The sequence below is a fragment of the Mastigoproctus giganteus genome, chromosome 12 (genome assembly GCF_048544385.1).
Source record: "Mastigoproctus giganteus isolate SK-2022 chromosome 12, ASM4854438v1, whole genome shotgun sequence".
Taxonomy (NCBI): domain Eukaryota; kingdom Metazoa; phylum Arthropoda; class Arachnida; order Uropygi; family Thelyphonidae; genus Mastigoproctus; species Mastigoproctus giganteus.
The window spans coordinates 81,182,029-81,205,004 of NC_143586.1; the positions used below are offsets into that span (position 1 = coordinate 81,182,029).

Sequence of the window (22,976 nt, forward strand, 5' to 3'; positions counted from 1 at the left end):
AGGTCATAAAAGTGAACAGAACCCCTGAGTTAAACTAGTGCCAAGATACAGTAATGCAAGAACAGAGAAGGAAAGTAGCGCACAGGAAGAAATAACAAGGGGAACTGCATCCCTCTCTATGACTTACTACTGCAATGACACCGTTTCTTGAGCCCCATCACACTGTTTTCAGTAATGTCTACTGACTAAGACTACCTACAGAAAGTAAAAGAACAAACCACTTCAACCAAGAAGACAATAGGATAACAACTACTACCAACTACTGGGTATTATCACAGACAAGACCCACAACCCACTAGCTTGGGGGGAGACAAAGACCAATAGATTGACAGTAGCCACTGGCAGAGGTGAAAGAGATTCTTGCACTGCTTCTATTAGAATGAGCAGAAGCCTGAAAAACAAGATGCATGGTATTTCAGAGACTGCTGGGAGCCATTGCGGTACAAGTAAACACATGGGTTGTGTTAGGGTAGCTAAGAATAGAAACAGGTGCAGGTATACTTGTGTGTACACCAAGGCTAGGAGTTTAGTAAATAAATTTGATGAATTTGAGGTATTGCTCAAAACATCAAAGGCAGATATTGTAGGGATATCAGAGACGTGGTGTCACACAGATATAAGGGATGCAGAACTGCAATTTGGGGAGTACAACGTCTACAGAAAGGATAGACAGGATAGGAAGGGGGGAGGGGTTATGCTATTAGTTAAGAAACACATAAAATACAAGGAAGTGAAGCCAGTCAACATCGCTAGACAGTGCAGTGTCAAGTCAGTTTGGTGTGACATAAGCATTGGGAAATCAAAATTGAGAGTAGGAGTGTGCTATAGGCCTAATGACTCTGATGAGTATAATAAGAAACTGTACAAGGAAATAGAGTGGGCCAGTAAATCAAAGAGTCTTATAATGGGGGATTTTAATTTCCCAGATATTGACTGGAATTTGGGGACTGGTTACTCACACACCAGCAAGGCTTTTGTGGATTTATTGAATGATTGTTTCCTACATCAGCATGTTCGGGAGGCAATTAGAGGGAGTAATACTCTTGATTTGATTATCAGTAGTGATTCTTCATGCATTAAGAATCTGCAGATAGAGGAACCACTAGGTGGCAGTGATCACAGTGTGCTGAAGTGGGATTTACTCAAAGAGGTAACTACCATTAGGGGTAAAGGGAAGGGTTATTGCTTTCTAAAAGGCGACTACGATGGACTGAGACAGTATTTAAATTCTATACAGTGGGACCAACTGATGATGTTACCAACAGCAAATTCAAAATGGGAAGCATTCAAAGAACTTATCTTGGAAGCTACTAGGCTTTACATACCAACTAAGAAATATTGTTCAAGGTTTAGGCCAAAATGGATGTCAGATGAACTAATGAGGCATATGGCAGAGAAGAAAAATGCATGGGTTACTTACAAATTAACACATGACACAGAAGCCTATGATAGATACAAGTTGATATGCAACCAAGTTACAAAGGAGGTTAGGCAGGCGAAGGCAGATTACGAGAAATCCTTGGCAAGTGATGCAAAGAAAAACAGCAGAGAGTTCTTTACTTATGTAAACTCTAGAAGGAAGGGGATGAATCAGATTGGTCCACTTGATATTGATGGGTCAACTGTTGATGAACCTGCTCAGGTAGCTAACAAACTAAATGAATATTTTGCATCAACATTCACACATGAGGAGTTATTCAGCAAGGGGAATGCCAGAGGTGTATTCAACTCTAGCAGTAAGCTACAGAATCTTGAAATAACTGGGAGTAAAGTGGAGGAGAAACTGTTGAAGATAAACACAAGAAAGGCACCCGGGGTGGATGGGATCTATCCAGTTATATTAAAGGAGGCAGCAAAGGAAGTAAGCAAACCCTTAGCCATAATTATGAGAGCTTCCTTGGACTCAGTGGAGGTACCCATAGACTGGAAATGTGCAAATGTGACCCCAATTCACAAAGGAGGATCAAAGGCTGACACAAGTAATTATAGACCTGTGAGCTTAACTTCTGTTCCAGGAAAATTAATGGAGGCACTGGTTAAAGAAGCACTACAGGATCATTTAGACAAGACTTCAGTTATAGCTCAGACACAGCATGGTTTTGTTAAGAGGAAGTCTTGCCTGACCAACTTGATTGGATACTATGATGCAGTCACAAAAGAACTGGATGCAGGGAATAACTTTGATATGTACTTGGATCTTAAAAAGGCTTTTGATACTGTTGCACATGGAAGATTGCTACACAAATTGGAGCAGTGTGACATTGGAGGCAAATTGCTGCTATGGATAAAGGGGTGGTTGAGGGGGAGAAGACAGAGAGTGGTAATCAATGGACACTGCTCATCGTGGACTAATGTTATTAGTGGAGTCCCTCAGGGCTCAGTGTTGGGTCCATTATTGTTTTCTGTATTTATAAATGATATTGATGATGGTATATCAAGCTTAATGTCCAAGTTTGCAGATGATACAAAGGTTGGCAGGGTTGTCAAGGACACTACTGACACTATGCTGCTGCAACAGGATCTGGAAAGGTTGAGCAGATGGGCTGAGAGGTGGCAAATGAAGTTTAACATTGACAAATGTAAAGTACTACACATGGGAAACAGCAACCCCAGAGCAACGTATCAACTCTGTGGTACTACACTGACAGTGGTAGAGAATGAAAGGGACTTGGGGGTGATTGTGCAGGCAGATATGAAGTTCTCTGAGCAGTGCAGACGGGCTGCAAGAGTAGCTCATGGAGTATTGTCAATGATATACAGGAATTTTTCCAGCAGGGATAAGGAGGTGATTATTCCATTGTATAAGGCAATGGTCAGGCCACACCTAGAGTACTGTATACAGGTCTGGAGGCCTCATTTCAAGAAGGATGTAGAGCTGCTGGAACGAGTACAGAGAAGGGCAACAAGATTAGTGAATGGAACAAAGGGGTGCTCTTACGAAGAAAGGCTTAAGTTTTGCAAATTACAGTGTCTGGAGACTAGGCACCAGCGAGGTGATCTGATAGAGGTGTATAAAGCCTTGAATGGTTTAAGCATGCTCAATGCTGATGGGATTCTTCCTCTAGCTCAGAAAAATCACCTGAGAGGGCATAAATTCAAATTGAGGAAAGACAGATGTAGGATAGACGTGCGGAAATTTGCCTTTAGCCAGCGGGTGGTTGGTTGGTGGAACAGACTGCCATCCCTTGTGGTGGAGGTTAATAGCCTAAATAAGTTTAAGGCTCAGCTGGACAGGTATTTTGAACGAACAGAGGGGTGAAGTGGAAGTGGGTTTTTTTTTTTTTTTTTGGCTGATGCTGCATAAGCTTGCTTTCTTGCATCAAATGCCTCTACTAATGCTAATGCTAACTAGAATAAGACTGCTGGCCTAAATCTGTGTAAGGTGGGATATAACAAGTAGAGGATGCTAATGATGCAGAGCACCACTCTACCATTGCTTACCCTGATACATGGACCAGGGCCAACAATGGTAGAGTCGTGCTCTGCATCATGATTACACACTAACCCCTGCCCAGGGTAAGATGACTTCTGACCTGGCTCACTTGCCAGGTGGGTGTGATACACATACTATCTACTTATCTCACACCTACCCCCCCTTCTTTTCTATAAGGAAGCCTTCCTAGAGTTCCCATCTCTCTATCCCCTTTCTTCTCCCAATGCCAGCTCTACTGTATATCTCACTCATTTCCTTATGAATTATTTGTCAGGTCAGGATTCCCTCAGTGATAATTTGTCACTGAGGGAATCCTGACCTGACATCTTAGTATATGTACAGTAAATGGCGATTGTGTGTGATTGTCAGCCTGCTTGGATTTGAACATCTGTCCTACCTTATGCAGGCATGAGTGCATAGTTTATGAATATGTTACTTAGCCTGCCAAAAAAAAAAAAAACTCCTTTTCCCAAAACCACCTATGGCAGGCTAAAATGTGTAATCATTATATGAATGAATTGGTCATATGTGCAAACTGTGTAGTGACAAAGTGACCAAATTGTGGCTTTGTCAAAAAAAAAAAAAAAAAATGTCTGGTGTCTATATCTAGGCACTGTGGTCTAGTCTATATGTGAGGGTGTGAATGAAGGTGAAAGAAGGGTGAATGTATGCATTCAGTAGTCTTAATTTATGTACCTTGAATTCTTAAATGTCTTCTGTGCATGTGGTACAGCAGGTGTGTGATCGAAACAAGTGAACAAACTGTGTCCTCATTGTAGACCGGATCCCCCACCCCCCAGACTTAACTGCAGTGAGAGGCAACCTAACTTGAATGCCTCCTCTACTGGCATGGGCATCAGTTGGTCTGGTTGGCGTGGGACGTTGGAGCTCTGACAAAATTGCCTCGATGGTAACTAAAACTTAGATAAGTCCTCCTGGCCCTATGAATCTTATTCTCCTATTCTCTCACCCAATGGCTCTGTCCCCTTACCCCACTTTTTTGTCTAGTGGACTATTATTGCTCATAACAGTCCCCCTTTCCTGGTGGAAGCCTCCCTATCATCCACCCCTTTACCTTCTTCCCTTTCTCTCCAAGACTCAAACTGTCACTCCCCCCCATGCTAGTTTCCAAAAAAAAAAAAAAACTTTTTACCATCCCTAGAAAGCTTTGGTATTACCAGGGTTTGCCCCATTAGAGACCTACGGGTCCACCTCCTCCACATGAAGGACAGGCAATGATGGAACCTTTGGTCTTCCAAGGACCCAATGGTAAAAAGGCCAGATGAACAACAGACCAACACTATGGTCTATATCAGGGGTGGACAACCTCTGGCCTACAAATGTGCATAATCTGGTCCGCAATCATTTTCAAAATATATGTAATAAATGGCCCACCAAAGAATATATATCATGAAATTATGTTAATTGTCATTTTTATTATATTTGCTGGTATTAAATTGTTTTTAACATTTTGATTATGCAATGCTTATGAATCATTTGAATTTGTGCCATATGTCACAACTCGAGTAAGCAGCAATGTTGCCAAATGGTACGCAAGCATAGCTTCTGGCAACACGGGTAAGCAGGCATAGACTTGCACGCAGTCAGTAGTGGTTCCCGGACTCTCGACTATGCAGAATGCAATTGCAGTGCAAGTGTATCATGCGTTTTAACAGCAAATGTCAGTGAATAATCTACAGATAAAAGTAAATAATTTGGAGAGGATTTACCATTTTATTTTTATGAAGGTATTTATTGAAACCTATCGCAATGCATAATTGAAAATCTAAGGTTATTAAGGTTTCATAAAATCTTTGAAATTGTAATAATTTTTTATTTAATTTTTTTTTTCCTGTCTATAAATATGTTTATTAAAGGTTATATTTTTTTATTAGGATGGCTACACCATATAAACAGGGAAAGGTAGATTTAGAACATTGCACCTTTCAAGAAAAGTGAACAAATGACTATTTTGTAATAAGGAGAAATAAACCAACGTGTTTAATTTGTTTCGACATGATTTCGGTTAAAGAACATAACATTGTTTGTTTGTTGTTGTTGTTTATTATTCGGTTGTTAGGAGCATTAGCAACTAAAGCCATATTGCTCTGGGGACATGCGGTGGTCATTCCCTGACTTTTCCGTATTTGGTGGGCAAGGGCTCGAACCCTGGTCTAACCAAGAAGCATGTGCTATGCACTGCTGCTCCTGCCCACCTGGCTACAGAGGTGCCAACATAACATCAAAAGATTTTATACAACTAAACACGCAGTGCCTCTGTAGCTGGGTGGGCAGGAGCAGCAGTGCGTAGCACACGCTTCTTGATTAGACCAGAGTTCGAGTCCGTGACCACCAAATATGGAGGATGCAGAAAGGTCAGGGAATGACCACCGCATATTCCCGGAGCAATATGGCCTTAGTTGCTAATGCTCCTAAAAAAAACCAAATAACAAACAAAAAAACAACTAAACACGCTACTTATGATAAGTTTATGGGAAAAGAAAGGATTATAAAAATCGAAAATTTAAAAAAGCAGAAGACACTATTTTTTAAAAAATACACGAGAATCAGAAGTTGCGATGAAAGTAAGCTACATAATTGCATCAAAACTTGCAAAAAGTCCAAAGTTTTTTTTTGGATGGTGAATTTATTAAAGATTATATGCTAGCTGCAGTGGAAACAATATATCCCAAAAATAAAAAGAATTTGAAAACATAAGCTTGTTGTGATAAACAATAACAAGACGAATTGATGAAGTGTTTGCCATTGTAAAAACAGTCCTCACAACAAAAAATTTCTGATTTTGATTATTATTCGTTGTCTTTTGACAAAAACACTAATTTGATAGATACAGCTCAACTATCTATTTTTATCAGAGGCATAGATAGAATTTTAATGTATCAGAACTTACACTTACTCAACTTAAAACAATGACCACGGGTGGGACATATTTAATAAGATAAAAGAAGTTGCTAGAATACAAACATGAATATAGTAACTTAATCGGATTATCCACTGATAGCACCACATCTATGGTAGGGAAGAAACAAGGGCATCTTGCATATTTGAAAAAGTATATGGGCGAAAGTTAATATGCTGAAAAATAAATTTTTCAGCATACAAACTTTATTTTAAATAATTCACCAAGAAAGTCTATGTTCCAAGATAGTTCATATTGAAAATGTGATGAATGTTGTAAAATACATCAGCAAAATTGAATCTAAATCCCCATTTGGTCATTGTGAATTTATGGAACTCCTAAAAGACATCGAATCTGAGTATTCCAATTTGACTTATAATTGGGCAGTTCAATGGCTTTTGAAGGGAGCAACATTAGAAGGATATCATGAATTAGCATTAGTAAAGGCACATGATGCAAGAAAGCAAGCTTATATAGCATCAGCCAAAAAAAAAAAACCCTTCCCACTTCATTCATCCATTTGTTCCAAATGTTTGTCTTGATCTGCCTTGAATCTATTTAAGCTATCAACTTCTATAATGACAGATGGAAGTTTGTTCCAGCAATCAACCATCCACTGGCTAAAGGCAAATTTCTGCACATCTATCCTACAACTGTCTTTCCTCAATTTGAATTTATGCCCTCTCAGGTGATTATTCTGATCAAGAGGAAGAATCCCATCAGCATTGAGCATGCTTAAACCATTCAAGGCTTTATACACCTAAATAAAATAACCTCGAAGGTGCCTAGTCTCTAGACACTGTAATTTGCAAAACATAAGCCTTTCTTTGTAAGAGCAACCCTTTGTTCCATTCACTAATCTCATTGCCCTTCTTTGTGCTCATTCCAGCAGCTCTACATCCTTCTTAAAATGAGACTTCCCTTCTGTACAGACCTCCCTTCTCCAGACCTCCCTTCTGTACAGCACTCAAGGTGTGTGGCCTGACCATTGCCTTATACAAGGGGATAATCACCTTCTTATCCCTTCTAGAAAAATTCCTGTATATCATTCACAAAGCACCATGAGCTACTCTTGCAGACCGTCTGCACTGCTCCGAAAACTTCATATCTGCCTGCACAATTACCCCCAAGTCCTTTTCATTCTCTACCATTGTCAGTGTAGTACCACACAGTTGATACATTACTCTGGGGTTACTGCTTCCCATATGCAGTACTTTACATTTGTCAATGTTGAACTTCAGTTTCCACCTCTCAGCCCCTCTGCTCAACTTTTCTAGATCCTGTTGCAACAGCATACTGTCATTTCAACTCTGCAGACCTTAGTATCGTCTGCAAACTTGGACATTAAGCCTGATATACCATCACCAATATCATTAATAAATTCAAAAATCAGCAACGGACCCAACACTGAACCCTGGGGGACTCCACTAATAACTTTAGTCCACGAAGAGCAGTGTCGAGTTTGATTACCACTCTCTGTCTTCTCCCACTCAACCATTCCTTTATCCATAGGAGCAGTTTGACGCCAATGCCAGACTGCTCCAATTTGTGCAGCAGTATCAAAAACCTTTCTAAGATCCAAATCATCATCATCAGCCATTTTCAATCCACTACAGAATGAAGGCCTCTCCAGCAGCTTTCCACTTCCTTCTGTTTTGTGAATGGCCATCCATTTACTACCCACAAACTCTTGAATTTCATCTGTTCATCTCTGTTATTGTCTTCCAGGTTTTCTTCTGGCTCCTCTTGGGTACCATTCTGTTATTTTCTTAGTCCTTCTGTCATCATGTCTATTGATAAGAATATTCTTTACTTGAGTTTGCGGCTTGATCCATGTTTCTCTTCTTATCCAACAGTCTCATTCCTAATATAATTTGTATCATTCTTCGCTGTGTAGTTTTCAGCTTCTCTTCCAATCTTTTCGTGAATGCCCAAGTTTCACTTCCATAAGTCATGGTGGGGAGTATACATTGGTTAATTATTATTTATCATTATTACAGCTAATGACTTGTCCCAGATAAGTATATGACTCCGCCTTTTCAATTTCTGCTCCTTCAATGATTATATATCCCTTCCTGTGGCATACTTGTTAATCATTACTTTTGTTTTAACCATATTTATCTTTAGTCCGAAATGCTTACTAACTCTGCATAACTGATTAAGATTTTCCTCCTCTAATTCTTCATGATCATGACTTATAATCACAATGTCATCTGCAAATCATAAATGGTTTAGGTACTCTCCATTCACATTGACTCCTTTCTGCAACCAGTCTAATCTTTTGAAAGTTTCCTCAAGGGCAGGAAACTTTATTGAGGAAGCTTTAGAGATATTATGTCTCCTTGTCAAACTCCTTTCTCAATTTTAAATTTGCTGCTGTCTTTGTCTAGTCTAATAAAGGAGGCAGCATTCTCATATATTTTCTTCAAAATCATAATATATGCGGTATCTGTGCCTTTTCTTTCCAGTTGCCCGATTTTCTTATGCTGTATGGAATCAAATGCCTTTTCATAATCCACAAATGCCAGGCATAATGGTGTTTTTTATTCATTTGCTTTCTCCATTAGCTGTGATATTACGTGAAGGTGATCCACAGTTGAATCCTGTCCTAAAGCCAGCTTGCTCTTCTGTATATTCTCATCAAATTTTCTTTCTAATCTGTTTGTAATGACCCTTGTGAACAACTTGTAAATGTGAGATAACAAGCTAATTGATCTATAATTTCCAATTTCTGATTTATCTCCTTTCTTATGCAGCAAAACTATGATTACATTATTCCACTCCTTAGGCATCACACCTTTTCTAATGCATTTTGTGAAGAGTATTGCCAGTTTTTGTGTCATGTCTCTTCCTCCCAATTTTAACAACTGTACAGTAACTTCATCTTCCACCGGGGCTTTCTGATTCTTCATTTTTTTCAGCCCATGTTCTACCTAATCAGGAAGGATATCGGATATGTCGTATGGGTTACTAATTTGGGTTTCCATCTTCCCCAATGCTAGAATAATTCCCTCGCTCCTTGTATAATGTCCTTGTCTTTCTGAATTACTGCTCGTGGCTGCTGATTTAAGTCCTTTGTTTTCCCTTAATGCTTGTTCTACTTTTCTTGTGTTAAATCTTCTTATGTCCTCTCTGAGTCTCTTTCTAATGGCTTTGCATAACTCAGTATACCCAGTTTTCTCCTTGTCAGTGTTTATCTTGCTCTTCATTTGTTGTCTTCAGTTCATCATGACAAGTGTATCTTGACTAAATTTTTCTTCTTTGGATTTCTTTTTACCTATATGTTTCTTGGGCTTTATCACTTTCAGAAAGTTGTAATATTCCTCGTTGATATCTTGGTCCTGAGCAGTCTGCAGAAGCTCAAACTTGTTCTTAAGTTCCAGTACATACTGCTTTTTCTCCTGTTCTGTTATCTCAAATACCTTCATATTATTTACTCAAGTCGGTTTTTTCCTTTCGTTTCTTACATCTATATCAAGTGTGCACCTACCATTCTGTGATCACTTCCAACATTTGTTCAGGATGGTAACATCATTCACAATATATCTTCTGTTAGTGATGATGAAGTCAATTTCATTAGTTGTTAATCCATTTGGGCTCTTCCATGTCCACTTTCTGTTCACCCTTTTCTTGAAAAAAAAGTGTTCATTACTGACAATCCACGAGGATCTGCTAATTCCACGTCTTTCACCTCTTTCATTTCTTTCACTAATTCCAAAATTTCTTATAGTTCCCCTTTCTGCACTGTTTTTTCTCTTTCCAACCTTAGCATTGAAGTCTCCCATAATGACAGTGTAGTGGGTTTCTTCCTCATCTAGAAGACTCGATTTCTGTGTACATTTCTTCAACCTCTTCATCATCATGGTTCGATGTTGGTGCATAAATCATTATAATCTTTAGCTTGTACCTCTTAGAAATCTTGAGTATTAGTTTTGACACCCTTGGTGATGTACTTTTGAATTCCAAAATGTTGTTTTTAAAATCTTTATGGGCTAGAAACCCAACTCCACCTTTGCTCCTTTCACTATTTCCATTGGTGTAAAACAGATTTCCATTTGATAAACTTATAAGTGATTCATTTCTTCTTCTTGTTTCAGCCAAACCGATGATATTTCATTTCACATTTTCTAATTCCTTTTCCAGCCCAAATATCCTGTCTTCACTGATGAGCGATCTTATGCTACAACAGACCCAGTTCAGTTTCCGTGCATGGCAGCCTTGTCATAACCAGAGATTCTTAGCACCCTCTGCTTCCACTTTGATTCTCTGCCATAAGAGGGGAAGAGTGAAAGTCACTGGGGACTGAGAGCCATTTGTTTCGTTGTGCTGTCATGTGATGGAGGGTTTGGTCTTTTCCTCTTCATGCTGACCAGGCATCTTGAAGAGAACCACTGCACATTCGTTGCCACCTAAGTGACGTAACAGGGCTTACCATCGAGAAGGTGTGCATGAGTGGATTTTAGGTAGGTAGGCCAACCGGACTTCTCCTAAATCTTCTGTAATAGAAAGATATTGGATCCATCAGTGTTTTAGACTGAGTGTCTGATAACACACAGAATGCCTGTTCCTCTCTAAGATCCAAATATATGATATCAAAGTTATTCCCTGCATTGAGTTCCTTTGTGACCACATCATAGTATCCAATCAAATTGGTTAGACAAGACCTCCCCTTAACAAACCCCATCCTGTTTCTGAGCTATAACTGAAGTCTTGTCTAGATGATCCTGCAGTGCTTCTTTAACCAGTGCTTCCATCAATTTCCCTGAAACAAAAGTTAAACTAACAGGTCTGTGATTACTTGTGTCGCCCTTTGATCCTCATTTGTGAATTGGAGTCACATTTGCACATCTCCAGTCCATGGATAACTCCCCTGAGTCCAAGAAAGCTCTCATAATTATGGCTAATAGCTTGCTTACTTCCTTTGCTGCATCCTTTAATATAACTGGATAGGTCCCATCCACCTCATGTACCTTTCTTATGTTTATCTTCAACAATTTCTCCTCCACTTTGCTCCCAGTTATTACAAAACCATCTAGCTCACTGCCAGAGTTTAATTCACCTCTGGCATTCCCATCCCTGAATAACTCATGTGTGAATGTAGATGCAAAATACTCATTTGGTTTATTAGCTACCTGAGCAGGATCATCAACAGTTGAATCATCGATATCAAGTGGACCAATCTGATTCATGAGTAAAGGACTCTTTGCTGTTTTTCTTTGCATCCTTTGCCAAAGATTTCTCGTAATCTGCCTTTGCCTGCCTAACCTCCTTTGTGACTTGGTTACAGACCAGCTTATATCTATCATAGGCTTCTGTGTCACCTGTTAATTTATATGTATCCCATGCATTTTTCTTCTCTATCACATGTCTCATTAGTTTATCTGACATCCATTTAGGCCTTGAACAATATTTCTTAGTTGGTATGAAAAGCCTAGCTTCGAAGATTAATTCTTTGAATGCTTCCCATTTTGAATTTGCTGTTGGTAACATCATCAGTTGGTCCCACTGTATAGAATTTAAAATCAGTCTCAGACCACCGTAGTCACCTTTATTAAAGCAAAACCTTTCCCTTTACCCGTGTGGTAGTTACCTCTTTGAGTAAATCCCACTTGAGCGCACTGTGATCACTGTCACCTAGTGGTTCCTTTATCTGCAGATTCTTAATGCATGATGAATCACTACTGATAATCAGATCAAGAGTATTACTCCCTCATGGCGCCTCCGTAGCCAGGTGGGAAGGAGCAGCATTGCGTAGCACACGCTTCTTGATTAGACCGTGGTTCGAGCCCGTCACCACCAAATACGGAGGATGCGGAAAGATCATTCAGGGAATGACCACCGCATATCCCGGAGCAATATGGCCTTAGTTGCTAATGCTCCTAAAAACCAAATAACAACAAGAACAACATATTACTCCCTCTAGTTGCCTTCCGACCATGCTGCTGCAGAAAACAATCATCCAATAATTCCGTAAAAGTCTTGCTAATGTGTGACTGACCAACCCACAAATTCCAGTCAATATCTGGGAAATTAAAATCCCCCATTATAAGATACTATGATTTACTGGCCCACTCTATTTCTCTGTACAGTTGTTTATTATATTCATCAGAGTCATTAAGCCTTATAACACACTTATACTCTTAATTTTGCTGTCTCAACACTTATGTCACGCCAAACTGACTCGACACTGCACTGTCCAGCCATGTTGACTGGCCGTACTTCCTTGGATTTTATGTGTTTCTTAACTAATAGCATAACCTCTCCTCCCTTCCTATCCTGTCTATCCTTCCTGTACACACCCCTTAATTCCAGTACTGCATTCCTTATATCTGTGTGAACTGGAATTCCCAACAATATCCACCTTTGATGTTTTGACCAACACCTCAAATTCATCAAATTTATTTACCAAACTCCTAGCATTAGTGTACACGCAAGTATACATGCACCTGTTCCTATTCTTAGCTTCCCTAACACAGCCCATGTATTTCTTGTTCTGCAATGACTCCCAGCAGTCTCTGGAATCCCCAGCAACTTGCTTTCCAGGCTGCTGCTCATTCCAATAGAAGCAGTGCAAGGATCAGATTCACCTGGAGACTAGGCACCTACGCGGTGATCTGATTGAGGTATTTAAGGCCTTGAATGGGTTGAGCACGCTGAATTCTGATGGGATCCTTCCACTTGTTCAGATTACGAACCTAAGGGGGCATAAATTCAAATTAAGAAAAGACAGATGTAGATTAATGTGCAGAAATTTGCCTTTAGCCAGCGCGTGGTTAATTGCTGGAACAAACTTCCATCTGTCGTTATGGAAGTTGATAGGTTGAATAAATTTAAGGAGGAGCTGGACAGGCATTTGGAGGGAATGGTGTGATTTTTTTTTTTTTTTTTTTTTTTGGCTGATGCTGCATAAGCTCATACACTTGCCTTTCTTGCATCAAATGCCACTGCTGCTACTACTACTACTACCTCTGCCAGCGGCTACTGTTTGTTTGTTATTTGTTTTTTTTTTTTTAGGAGCATTAGCAACTAAGGCCATATTGCTCCTGGAATATGCAGTGGTCATTCCCTAACCTTTCCGCATCCTCCATATTTGGTGGTGACGGGCTCGAACCCCGGTCTAATCAAGAAACGTGTGTTACGCACTGCTGCTCCTTCCCACCTGGCTACGGAGGTGCCAAGGCTACTGTTAATCGATTAGTCCATGTATCCACCCAACTGGCAGTTTTTCAACCCACCTAACACTGCCTCGATTACCTCAGCAAATATCTTTGCACTCTTTCTATTTAAGTGTATCCCGCCCCTGTAGAAAAATCAGTCTCTCCTGTTAACAAGCATTGAAAGATGAAAGACAATTGAAAGTTAACAATTGAAAGATGAGGTCAAACTGTTCATGGTTCTCAAAGAAAACTCCATTCCTGAGCTAAATAATGAAGAGTAGATCTGTGATTTGAGTTTTTTTGAGGGTATCAGTTATTCATTTGAACGAATTAAATGCAAAATTGCAAAAAGAAAACCAAATAATAACCAAAATATATGGAGTGGTGTGAGCATTCAAAAAGAAGTTGCTACTGTGCCAAAACTAATTGAATAATAATAATTACTTAAACTTCCCTATTAGCAGTTCACACAAGTATACATATGTGAAAACAAGAATTTACTGATATTTTGAAAAAGTTGCATCAAGAGTTTGAAGAAATATTCACTGATTTTGCTGATAAAGAGACATTCTTTGAAATATTTTCATTGTCATTTTTTATCCCTAATTGTAACAAAATTCCAGAATATCAAATGGAAATATTGGAAATGCAAGAAAACATAAATTTTTTAAACATTTTAACCGAGAAGAATTTCCTCAGGTGATGCAAAGAAAATTCTCTTATTATTTGGAAGCACATACAAATATGAACATTTTTTTTCAAAAATGACATTTATAAAATCCAAGAACAGGTCCCAAATTGCTGACGTACATTTAGAAAATACTCTGTGCATTGCTACAACAAATATTGATCCAGATATCAATTCACTGATAAAATATAAACAGTATCTAATCTCTCATTAAATATTATAAAAATTAAATATTGCAATTTTTGTTACTAGAATTGTATTTATCTTGTGTTACTATAATTTTTTTTTTTTAATTTTTCTGAATTTGTATTTCATTTTTCTTATTAATAAAATTAATTATATGTACGAGTATATATACTTATTACAATAAATAACATAAAACTGTTTATGACAATTTTTTCATTATACACCATTTTAATAATCTTAAAAATCGTGGAAAGTTAAAAAAAATTTGGCCTGCATGTACCTCACAGACTTTTTATTTCATCCACCATTTAAAAAGGCTGCCCACCTTTCGTCTATACTGTAATCCACACTTTTCTGGCCTTTACAGAGTCTGTATTGTATCACAAAATATTATCACAGGGTTGGGGAAACCCCAGAGCCTCAAGACCTGTTGCACTATACACTATAAACTACAGTGGCACGGTCTGTGCTTATTAACAGGAGAGACTTCTTCTACCGGGATGGGATATACTTAAATAGAAGGGGTGCAAGGATATTTGCTGATGCTATCGAGGCAGTGTTAGTTGGGTAGGAAAACTGATAGCTTATGGAGGATTCACAGACTAAAAGATTTACGGTAGCAGCAGGTGGAGATGCAAGTGATTCTTGCACTGCTTCTATTAGATTGGAGGGCGGGGCGATGGGGTTTTCAGGGACTTGTGGGAGTCATCACAGAACAAATAAATACATGGGCTATCTATGTTAGGGTAACTAAGAATAAGAATAGGTGCATGTATACTTGTATGTACACCAATGGTAGGAATTCTAAGTGGGAAGCATTCAAGGAATTAATCGTGGAAACTACTAAACGTTCCATACCTATTGAGAAATATTGTTCAAGGTTTAGGCCTAAATGGTTATCTAATGAACTAATGAGACTCGTAACAGAAAAGAAAAATGCATGGGATGCATATAAATTATCAAGCAACTCAGAAGCCTATGGCAGATATAAGCTAGTCTGTAATCAGGTCACAAAAGAGGTTAGGCAGGCGAAGGCAGATTACGAGAAATCCTTGGCAAAAGATGCTAAGAAAAACAGCAAGGATTTCTTTACTTATATAAACTCTAAAAGGAAGGGGATGAATCTGATTGGTCCACTTGACATCGATGGTTCGACTGTTGATGATCCTGCTCAGATATCAAGCAAACTGAATGAGTATTTTGCATCTACATTCACACAGAATGTAGATGCAAATGGAATTATTAAGGTTTGAAAATGGCAGAAGGTTATCAAATTGTAGCAGGATACTTAATGATATTGTAATAATTGAGAGCAAAGTGGAGGAGAAATTGTTGAAGTTAAATATAAGAAAAGCACCTGGGGTGGATGGGATCTATTCAGTTATATTAAAGGAGACGGCAAAGCAACTAAGCAAACCCTTAGCCATAATTATGAGAGCATCCTTGGACTCAGGGGAGGTTTCCACGGACTGGAGATGTGCAAATGTATCCCCAATTCACAAAGGGGGATCGAAGGGTGACACGAGTAATTACAGTCCAGTTAGTTTAACATCTGTTCCGGGTAAAATGATGGAGTCGCTGGTTAAAGATGCATTGCAGGATCATCTAGACAAGACTGCAGCAATAATTCAGACACAGCATGGGTTTGTTAAGGGAAAGTCTTGTCTGACAAATTTGATAGGATATTATGATGTGGTTACAAAGGAACTGGATGCAAAAAATAATTTTGATATCATATATTTGGATTTCGGGAAAGGTTTTGACACTGTTGCGCATGGAAGACTATTGTACAAATTGGAGCAGAATTGTATTAAGGGTAAGTTGCTACAATGGATAAAAGGATGGTTAAGTGGGAGAAGACAGAGGGTGGTAATCAATGGGTGCTGCTCTTCATGGACTAATGTTATTAGTGGAGTTCCACAGGGTCCACTGTTGTTTTGTGTATTTATCAATGATATTGATGAAGGTATATCAGGCTTAATGTCGAAGTTTGCAGATGATACAAAGGTTGGCAGGGTTGTTAATGACAGTAATGGCAGTGTGCTACTGCAACAGGATCTAGATAATTTGGGCAGATGGGCTAAGAAGTGACAACTGAAGTTTAACCTTGACAAATGCAAAGTACTGCATATGGGTAGAAGTAACCCCAGAGAAACGTACTAACTGTGTGGTACTACACTTAAGGTGGTAGAAAATGAAAAAGACCTGGGAGTAATTGTGCAGTCAGATATGAAGTTTTCTGAGCAATGCAGACTGGCTGCCAGGGCAGGTCATGGGGTTTTGTCAATGATATATAGGAATTTGGCTAGCAGGGAATAGGAGGTGATTGTCCCTCTGTATAAGGCAATGGTCAGGCCACATCTTGAGTACTGCGTACAAGTCTGGAGGCCTCATTTTAGGAAGGATGTAGATTTATTTGAGCGTGTACAGAGAAGGGCAACAAGAGGGGAATGAAGGGATCCTCTTACCAAGAGAGGCTTAAGTTCTGCAAATTGCAGTGGCTGGAGACTAGGCACCTGCACAGTGATCTGATTGAGATGTATAAGGCCTTGAATGGGTTGAGCACGCTGAATTCTGATGGGATCCTTCCACTTGTTCAGATTACAAACCTAAGGGGGCATAAATTTAAATTAAGAAAGCACAGATGTAGAATAGATGTTCGGAAATTTGACTTTAGCCAGCGAGTGGTTAATTGCTGGAACAAACTTCCATCTGTCGTTGTGAAAGTTGATAGGTTGAATAAATTTAAGGAGGAACTGGACAGACATTTGGAGGGAATGGTGTGATTTTTTTTTTTTTTTTTTTTTTGGCTGATGCTGCATAAGCTCATACACTTGCTTTCTTGCATCACATGCCAGTACTACTACTACTACTATTGTGAATAAATTTGATGAATCTGAAGTGCCGATCAAGTCATCAGGCAGATATTGTGGATATATCAGAGACGTGATGTTACATAAATCTAAGCAATACAAAATTGGAATTTGGGGAATACAATTTGTACCGAAAGGATAGACAGGATAGGAAGTGAAGAAGAGGAGTTATGCTGTTAGTTAACAAAGACATAAAATCTAAGGAAGTGCATCCAGTTCACATAGATGGTCAGTGCAATGTTGAGTCAGTTTCGTCTGATGTAAGCACTGGGAAAGCAAAAATGAGAGTAGGAATGTGTTATTGGCCTAATGACTCTGATGAGTACAATGAAAAACTGTACAGAGAAATAGAATGGGCCAGAAAATCAAATTGTATAATAATGGGGGATTTTAACTTCCACTGATATTGACTAGAACTTGTGGGTTGGTCATTTGCACACTAGCAAGACTTTTGTGGCTTTATTGGATGATTGTTTTCTACAGCAACATGTTATAGAGACAACCAGAGAGTAATACTCTTGATCTGGTTATCAGCAGTGATTATTCATGCATTAAGAATTTGCAGATAAAAGAATCGCTTGGGTGGTAATGATCACTGTGTACTGATGTGGGATTTACTTAGACATTACTACCATCAGGGTAAAAGGAAGTTGTTTGCTTCCGTAAATGTGACTACAGTGTCTCAGACAGTTTTTAAATTGTATACTGTGGCACCAACTGATGATGTTACCAGCAGCAAATTCTAAATGGGAAGCATTCAAGAAAGTAATCGTGGAAGCTGCTAGGCTTTTCATACCAATAAGAAATACTGTTCAGGGTTTAAGCTAAATGGACGTCAGATGAACTAAAGAGACTCATGCAGAGAAGAAAAATGCATGGAATGCATATTTTTCTTCTCTGCATGAGATATAAGCTAGTCTGTAATCAAGTCACAAAGGAGGTTAGGCAAGCAAAGGCAGATTGCAAGAAATCTTTGGCAAAGCATGCTAAGAAAAACAGCAAGGACTACTTTAGTTATGTGAACCTTAGAAGGAAGGGGATGAATCAGATTGGTCCACTTGACATCGATCGTTTGACTATTGATGATCTGCTTAAATAGCTGATAATCTGAGTGAGTATTTTGTATCTACATTCACACATGAGGAGTTATTAAGGGAGGAAAATGCCAAACGTTTATCAAACTGTAACAGGTTACTTAATGATTTTATAATAACTGAGAATAAAGTGGAGGAGAAATTGTTGAGCATAAACATAAAAAAGGCAACCGGGGTGGATGGGATCTATCCAGTTATATTAAAGGAGGCAGCAAAGGAAGTAAGCAAACCCTTAGCCATAATTATAAGAGCTTCTTTGGACTCAGGGGAGGTACCCATAGACTGGAGATGTGCAAATGTGACCCCAATTCACAAAGGAGGATCAAAGGCTGACACAAGTAATTATAGACCTTTGAGTTTAACTTCTGTTCCAAGAAATTAATGGAGGCACTGGTTAAAGAAGCACTGCAGGATCTTCTAGACAAGGCTTCAGTTATAGCTCGGACACAGCATGGTTTTGTTAAGGGAAAGTCTTACCTGACCAATTTGATTGGATATTATTTTGCAGTCACAAAAGAACTGGATGCAGGGAATAATTTTGATATTATATATTTGGATCTTAGGAAGGCTTTTGATACTGTTGCACATGGAAAACTGCTGCACAAATTGGAGCAGTGTGGCATTGGAGGCAAATTGCTGCTATGGATAAAGGGATGGTTGAGGGGGAGAAGACAGAGAGTGGTAATCAATGGACACTGCTCTTCGTCGACTAATGTTATTAGTGGAGTTCCTTGGGGTGCAGTGTTGGGTCCATTGTTGTTTTCTGTATTTATAAATGATATTGATGATGGTATATCAAGCTTAATGTCCAAGTTTGCAGACAATACAAAGGTTGGCAGGGTTGTTAAGGACACTACTGATGCTATGCTGCTTCAACAGGATTTGGAAAGATTGAGCAGATGGGCTGAAAGGTGGCAAATGAAGTTTAACATTGACAAATGTAAAGTACTACATATTGGAAACAGTAACCCCAGAGCAACTTATCAAATCTGTGATGCTACACTGACAGTGGTAGAGAATGAAAAGGACCTGGGGGTAATTGTGCAGGCAGATATTAAGTTCTCTGAGCAGTGCAGATGGGCTGCAAGAGTAGCTCATGGTGTTTGTCAGTGATATGCAGGAATTTTTCTAGCAAGGATAAGGAGGTGATTATCCCCTTGTATAAGGCAATGGTCAAGCCACATCTTGAGTACTGTATACAGGTCTGGAGGCCTCATTTCAAGAAGGATGTAGAGCTGCTGGAACGAGTACAGAGAAGGGCAACAAGATTAGTGAATGGAACAAAGGGTTGCTCTTACGAAGAAAGGCTTAAGTTTTGCAAATTACAGAGTCTGGAGACTAAGCACCGGCGAGGTGATCTGATATAGGTGTATAAAGCCTTGAATGGTGTGAGCATGCTCAATGCCAATGGGATTCTTCCTCTTGCTCAGGACCTGAGAAGGCATAAATTCAAATTGAGGAAAGACAGATAGATATATGTGCGGAAATTTGCCTTTAGCCAGCGGGTATTTGGTTGGTGGGACAGACTTCCATCTCTTGTTGTGGAAGTTGATAGCCTAAATAAATTTGATGCTCAGCCTGACCGGTATTTCGAACGAACGAAGGGGTGAAATGGGAGTGGTTTTTTATTTATTTTTTTTTTTTTTTGGCTGATGCTGCATAAGCTTGCTTTCTTGCATCATATGCCTCTACTAATGCTAATGCTTTCTTGGTAAGACCATCCTTTCCTTCCTTCACCAATCTTGTTGCCCTTCTCTGCACCAGTTTCAGCAGTTCTACATCCTTCCTAAAATCAGGCCACCAGAATTATAAGCTGTACTTGAAATGTGGCCTAATAACCCCGGGGGCTCACATCTAACCCCGGGGGCTCACATCTGGTGAGTATGGGCTTGGCACACCCAGGGTCCTGAGCTGGATATCATCATTCTTCTCTTTCTTGGTGATTCCCTTCTACTTTTGACTCTCTCTCTCTCTCTCTCTCTCTCTCTCTCTCTCTCTCTCTCTCTCTCTCTCTCTCTCTCTCTCTCTCTCTCTCTCTCTCTCTCTCTCTCTCAGGGTTACTCGGGAACTTTTTTTTTTTTTTTTTCCTGGTGCAGCATAAGCCTCAGGCTTCCTTGCATCATATGGATAATAATAATAATAAACATTGCCTTGTACAATGGGATAATCACCTTCTTATCCTGCTAGCCAAGTTTCTGTATATCTTTAACAAAACCCCATAAGCTGTCATGACAGCCTATCTGCATTGCTCAAAGAACTTGATATCTGACTGCACAGTTACCCCCAGGTCCTTTTCAATTTCACTACCCTGAATGCAGTACCACATGGCTGGTACATTAATCTAGGATTACTACTATCTACATGTAGTACCTTGCATTTGTCAGTGTTAAACTTGTTGTCAGTGTTTCAGAGAATAACTGAAGAACCCTATGAAGCTGGGTATTGCATATATTTGACTTGCAGACACTGACAGTTCAGAAGGAAAAGTTTATTATAAAATGTAAACTTATAAAATAACTGTAATTAAGAGACTGTAAAATCAGCTAAAGTATACTGAATAAAATCATTAAAAAAAAATACATAAAATTTTAAAATATAAATAAATGCATAGGCTACTGTGTACAATAAATACACAGCTTTTTGCTACAATATGCAGCCTATATCAGATGAACTGATGAGACTTCTGGCAGAGAAGAAAAATTAATGCGATGCATATAAATTATCAGTGATATAGCAGCCAATGGTAGATATTAACTAGCTACAATAAAATCACAAAAAGAAGTTAGGCAAGCTGAGGCAGATTACAAAAAGCCTTCTCATAAAAAGCAGCAAAGAGAAACAGCAAAGAAGTAGAAGGAAGGGATTGAATCATATTGGTCTACTCCATATCATCTTTTAAGGGCACAAAAGGTGATATAGTTGTACACGTTGGCACAAATGATATTAAGAGTAGGAGACCGGCGGAATTACTTAGCAAGTACAGGTCACTGTTGAAAAAAAGCCGTGAATTAGGGTTGAACTTGAAAGTGTCTGCAATTCTGCCCAGACACGATAGGAGGGAGTATATGATGAGAGCCTTGTCGATCAATTCGGCCCTGGAGGGATTGTGCAAGGCTCAAGGGGTAGAATTTTTTTCAGCCTGGACTGTACTTGTTAACAGGAGAGATTGCTTCTACAGGGATGGGATACACTTAAATAGAAAGGGTGCAAGAATTTTTGCTGATGCTGTCGAGGCAGTGTTAGGTGGGTCGGAAAACTGCTAGTTGGGGGGGATACAGGGACTAATAGATTAACAGTAGCCACTGGCAGAGGTGGAAGTGATTCTTGCACTGCTTCTATTCAAATGAGCAGAAGTCTGAAAAACAAGATGCAGGATATTTCAGAGACTGCTGGTAGTCATTGCGTTACAAGTAAACACATGGGTTGTGTTAGGGTAGCTAAGAATAGAAACAGGTGCATGTATACCTGCATGTACACCAATGCTAGGAGTTTGGTAAATAAATTTGATGAATTTGAGGTATTGCTCAAAACATCAAAGGCAGATATTGTTGGGATATCAGAGACGTGGTGTCACACAGATATAAGTAATGCGGAACTGGAATTTGGGGAATACAATGTATATAGAAAGGATAGACAGGACAGGAGGGGAGGAGGGGTTATGCTATTAATTAAGAAACACATAAAGTCAAAGGAAGTGAAGCCAGTTGACATCGATGGACAGGGCAGTGTCGAGTCAGTTTGGTGTGACATAAGCATAGGGAAATCAAAATTGAGAGTAGGAGTGTGCTATAGGCCTAATGACTCTGATGAGTATAATAATATATTGTACAGGGAAATAGAGTGGGCCAGTAAATCAGAGAGTCTTATAATGGGGGATTTTAATTTCCCAGATATTGACTGGAATTTGTGGGTTGGTCACTCACACACTAGCAAGGCTTTTGTGGATTTATTGGATGATTGTTTTCTACATCAGCATGTTCGTGAGGCAACAAGAGGGAGCAATACTCTTGATCTGATTATCAGTAGTGATTCTTCATGCATTAAGAACCTGCAGATAAATGAACCACTAGGTGGCAGTGATCACAGTGTGTTGAAGTGGGATTTACTCAAGGAGGTAACTACCATCAGAGGTAAAGGGAAGGGTTTTTGTTTTCGTAAAGGCGACTATGATGGTCTGAGACAGTATTTAAATTCTATACAGTGGGACCAACTGATGAGGTTACCAACAGCAAATTCAAAATGGGAAGCATTCAAGGAACTAATCTAGGTGGCTACCAGGCTTTACATACCAACTAAGAAATATTGTTCAAGGTTTAGGCCTAAATGGATGTCAGATGGACTAATGAGACATGTGGCAGAGAAGAAAAATGCATGGGATACATACAAATTAATGGGTGACATGGAAGCCTATGATAGATATAAGTTGGTCTGTAACCAAGTCACAAAGGAGATTAGGCAGGCAAAGGCAGACTACGAAAAATCCTTGGCAAAGGATGCAAAGAAAAACAGAAAGGAGTTCTTTACATACTTGAACTCGAGAAGGAAAGGGATGAATCAGATTGGTCCACTGGATATTGATGGTTCAACAGTTGAGGATCCTGCTCAGGTGGCTAACAATCTAAACG

General features: G+C 39.2%; 1 protein-coding gene across 2 annotated transcripts in view; it reads left to right on the forward strand.

Annotated features, from left to right (window-relative positions):
• The window catches only part of Vps13B (vacuolar protein sorting 13B), a 965,007-nt gene that overhangs the window by 766,518 nt on the left and 175,513 nt on the right, over positions 1 to 22,976 (forward strand). The gene's annotated exons all lie outside the window — the stretch shown is intronic.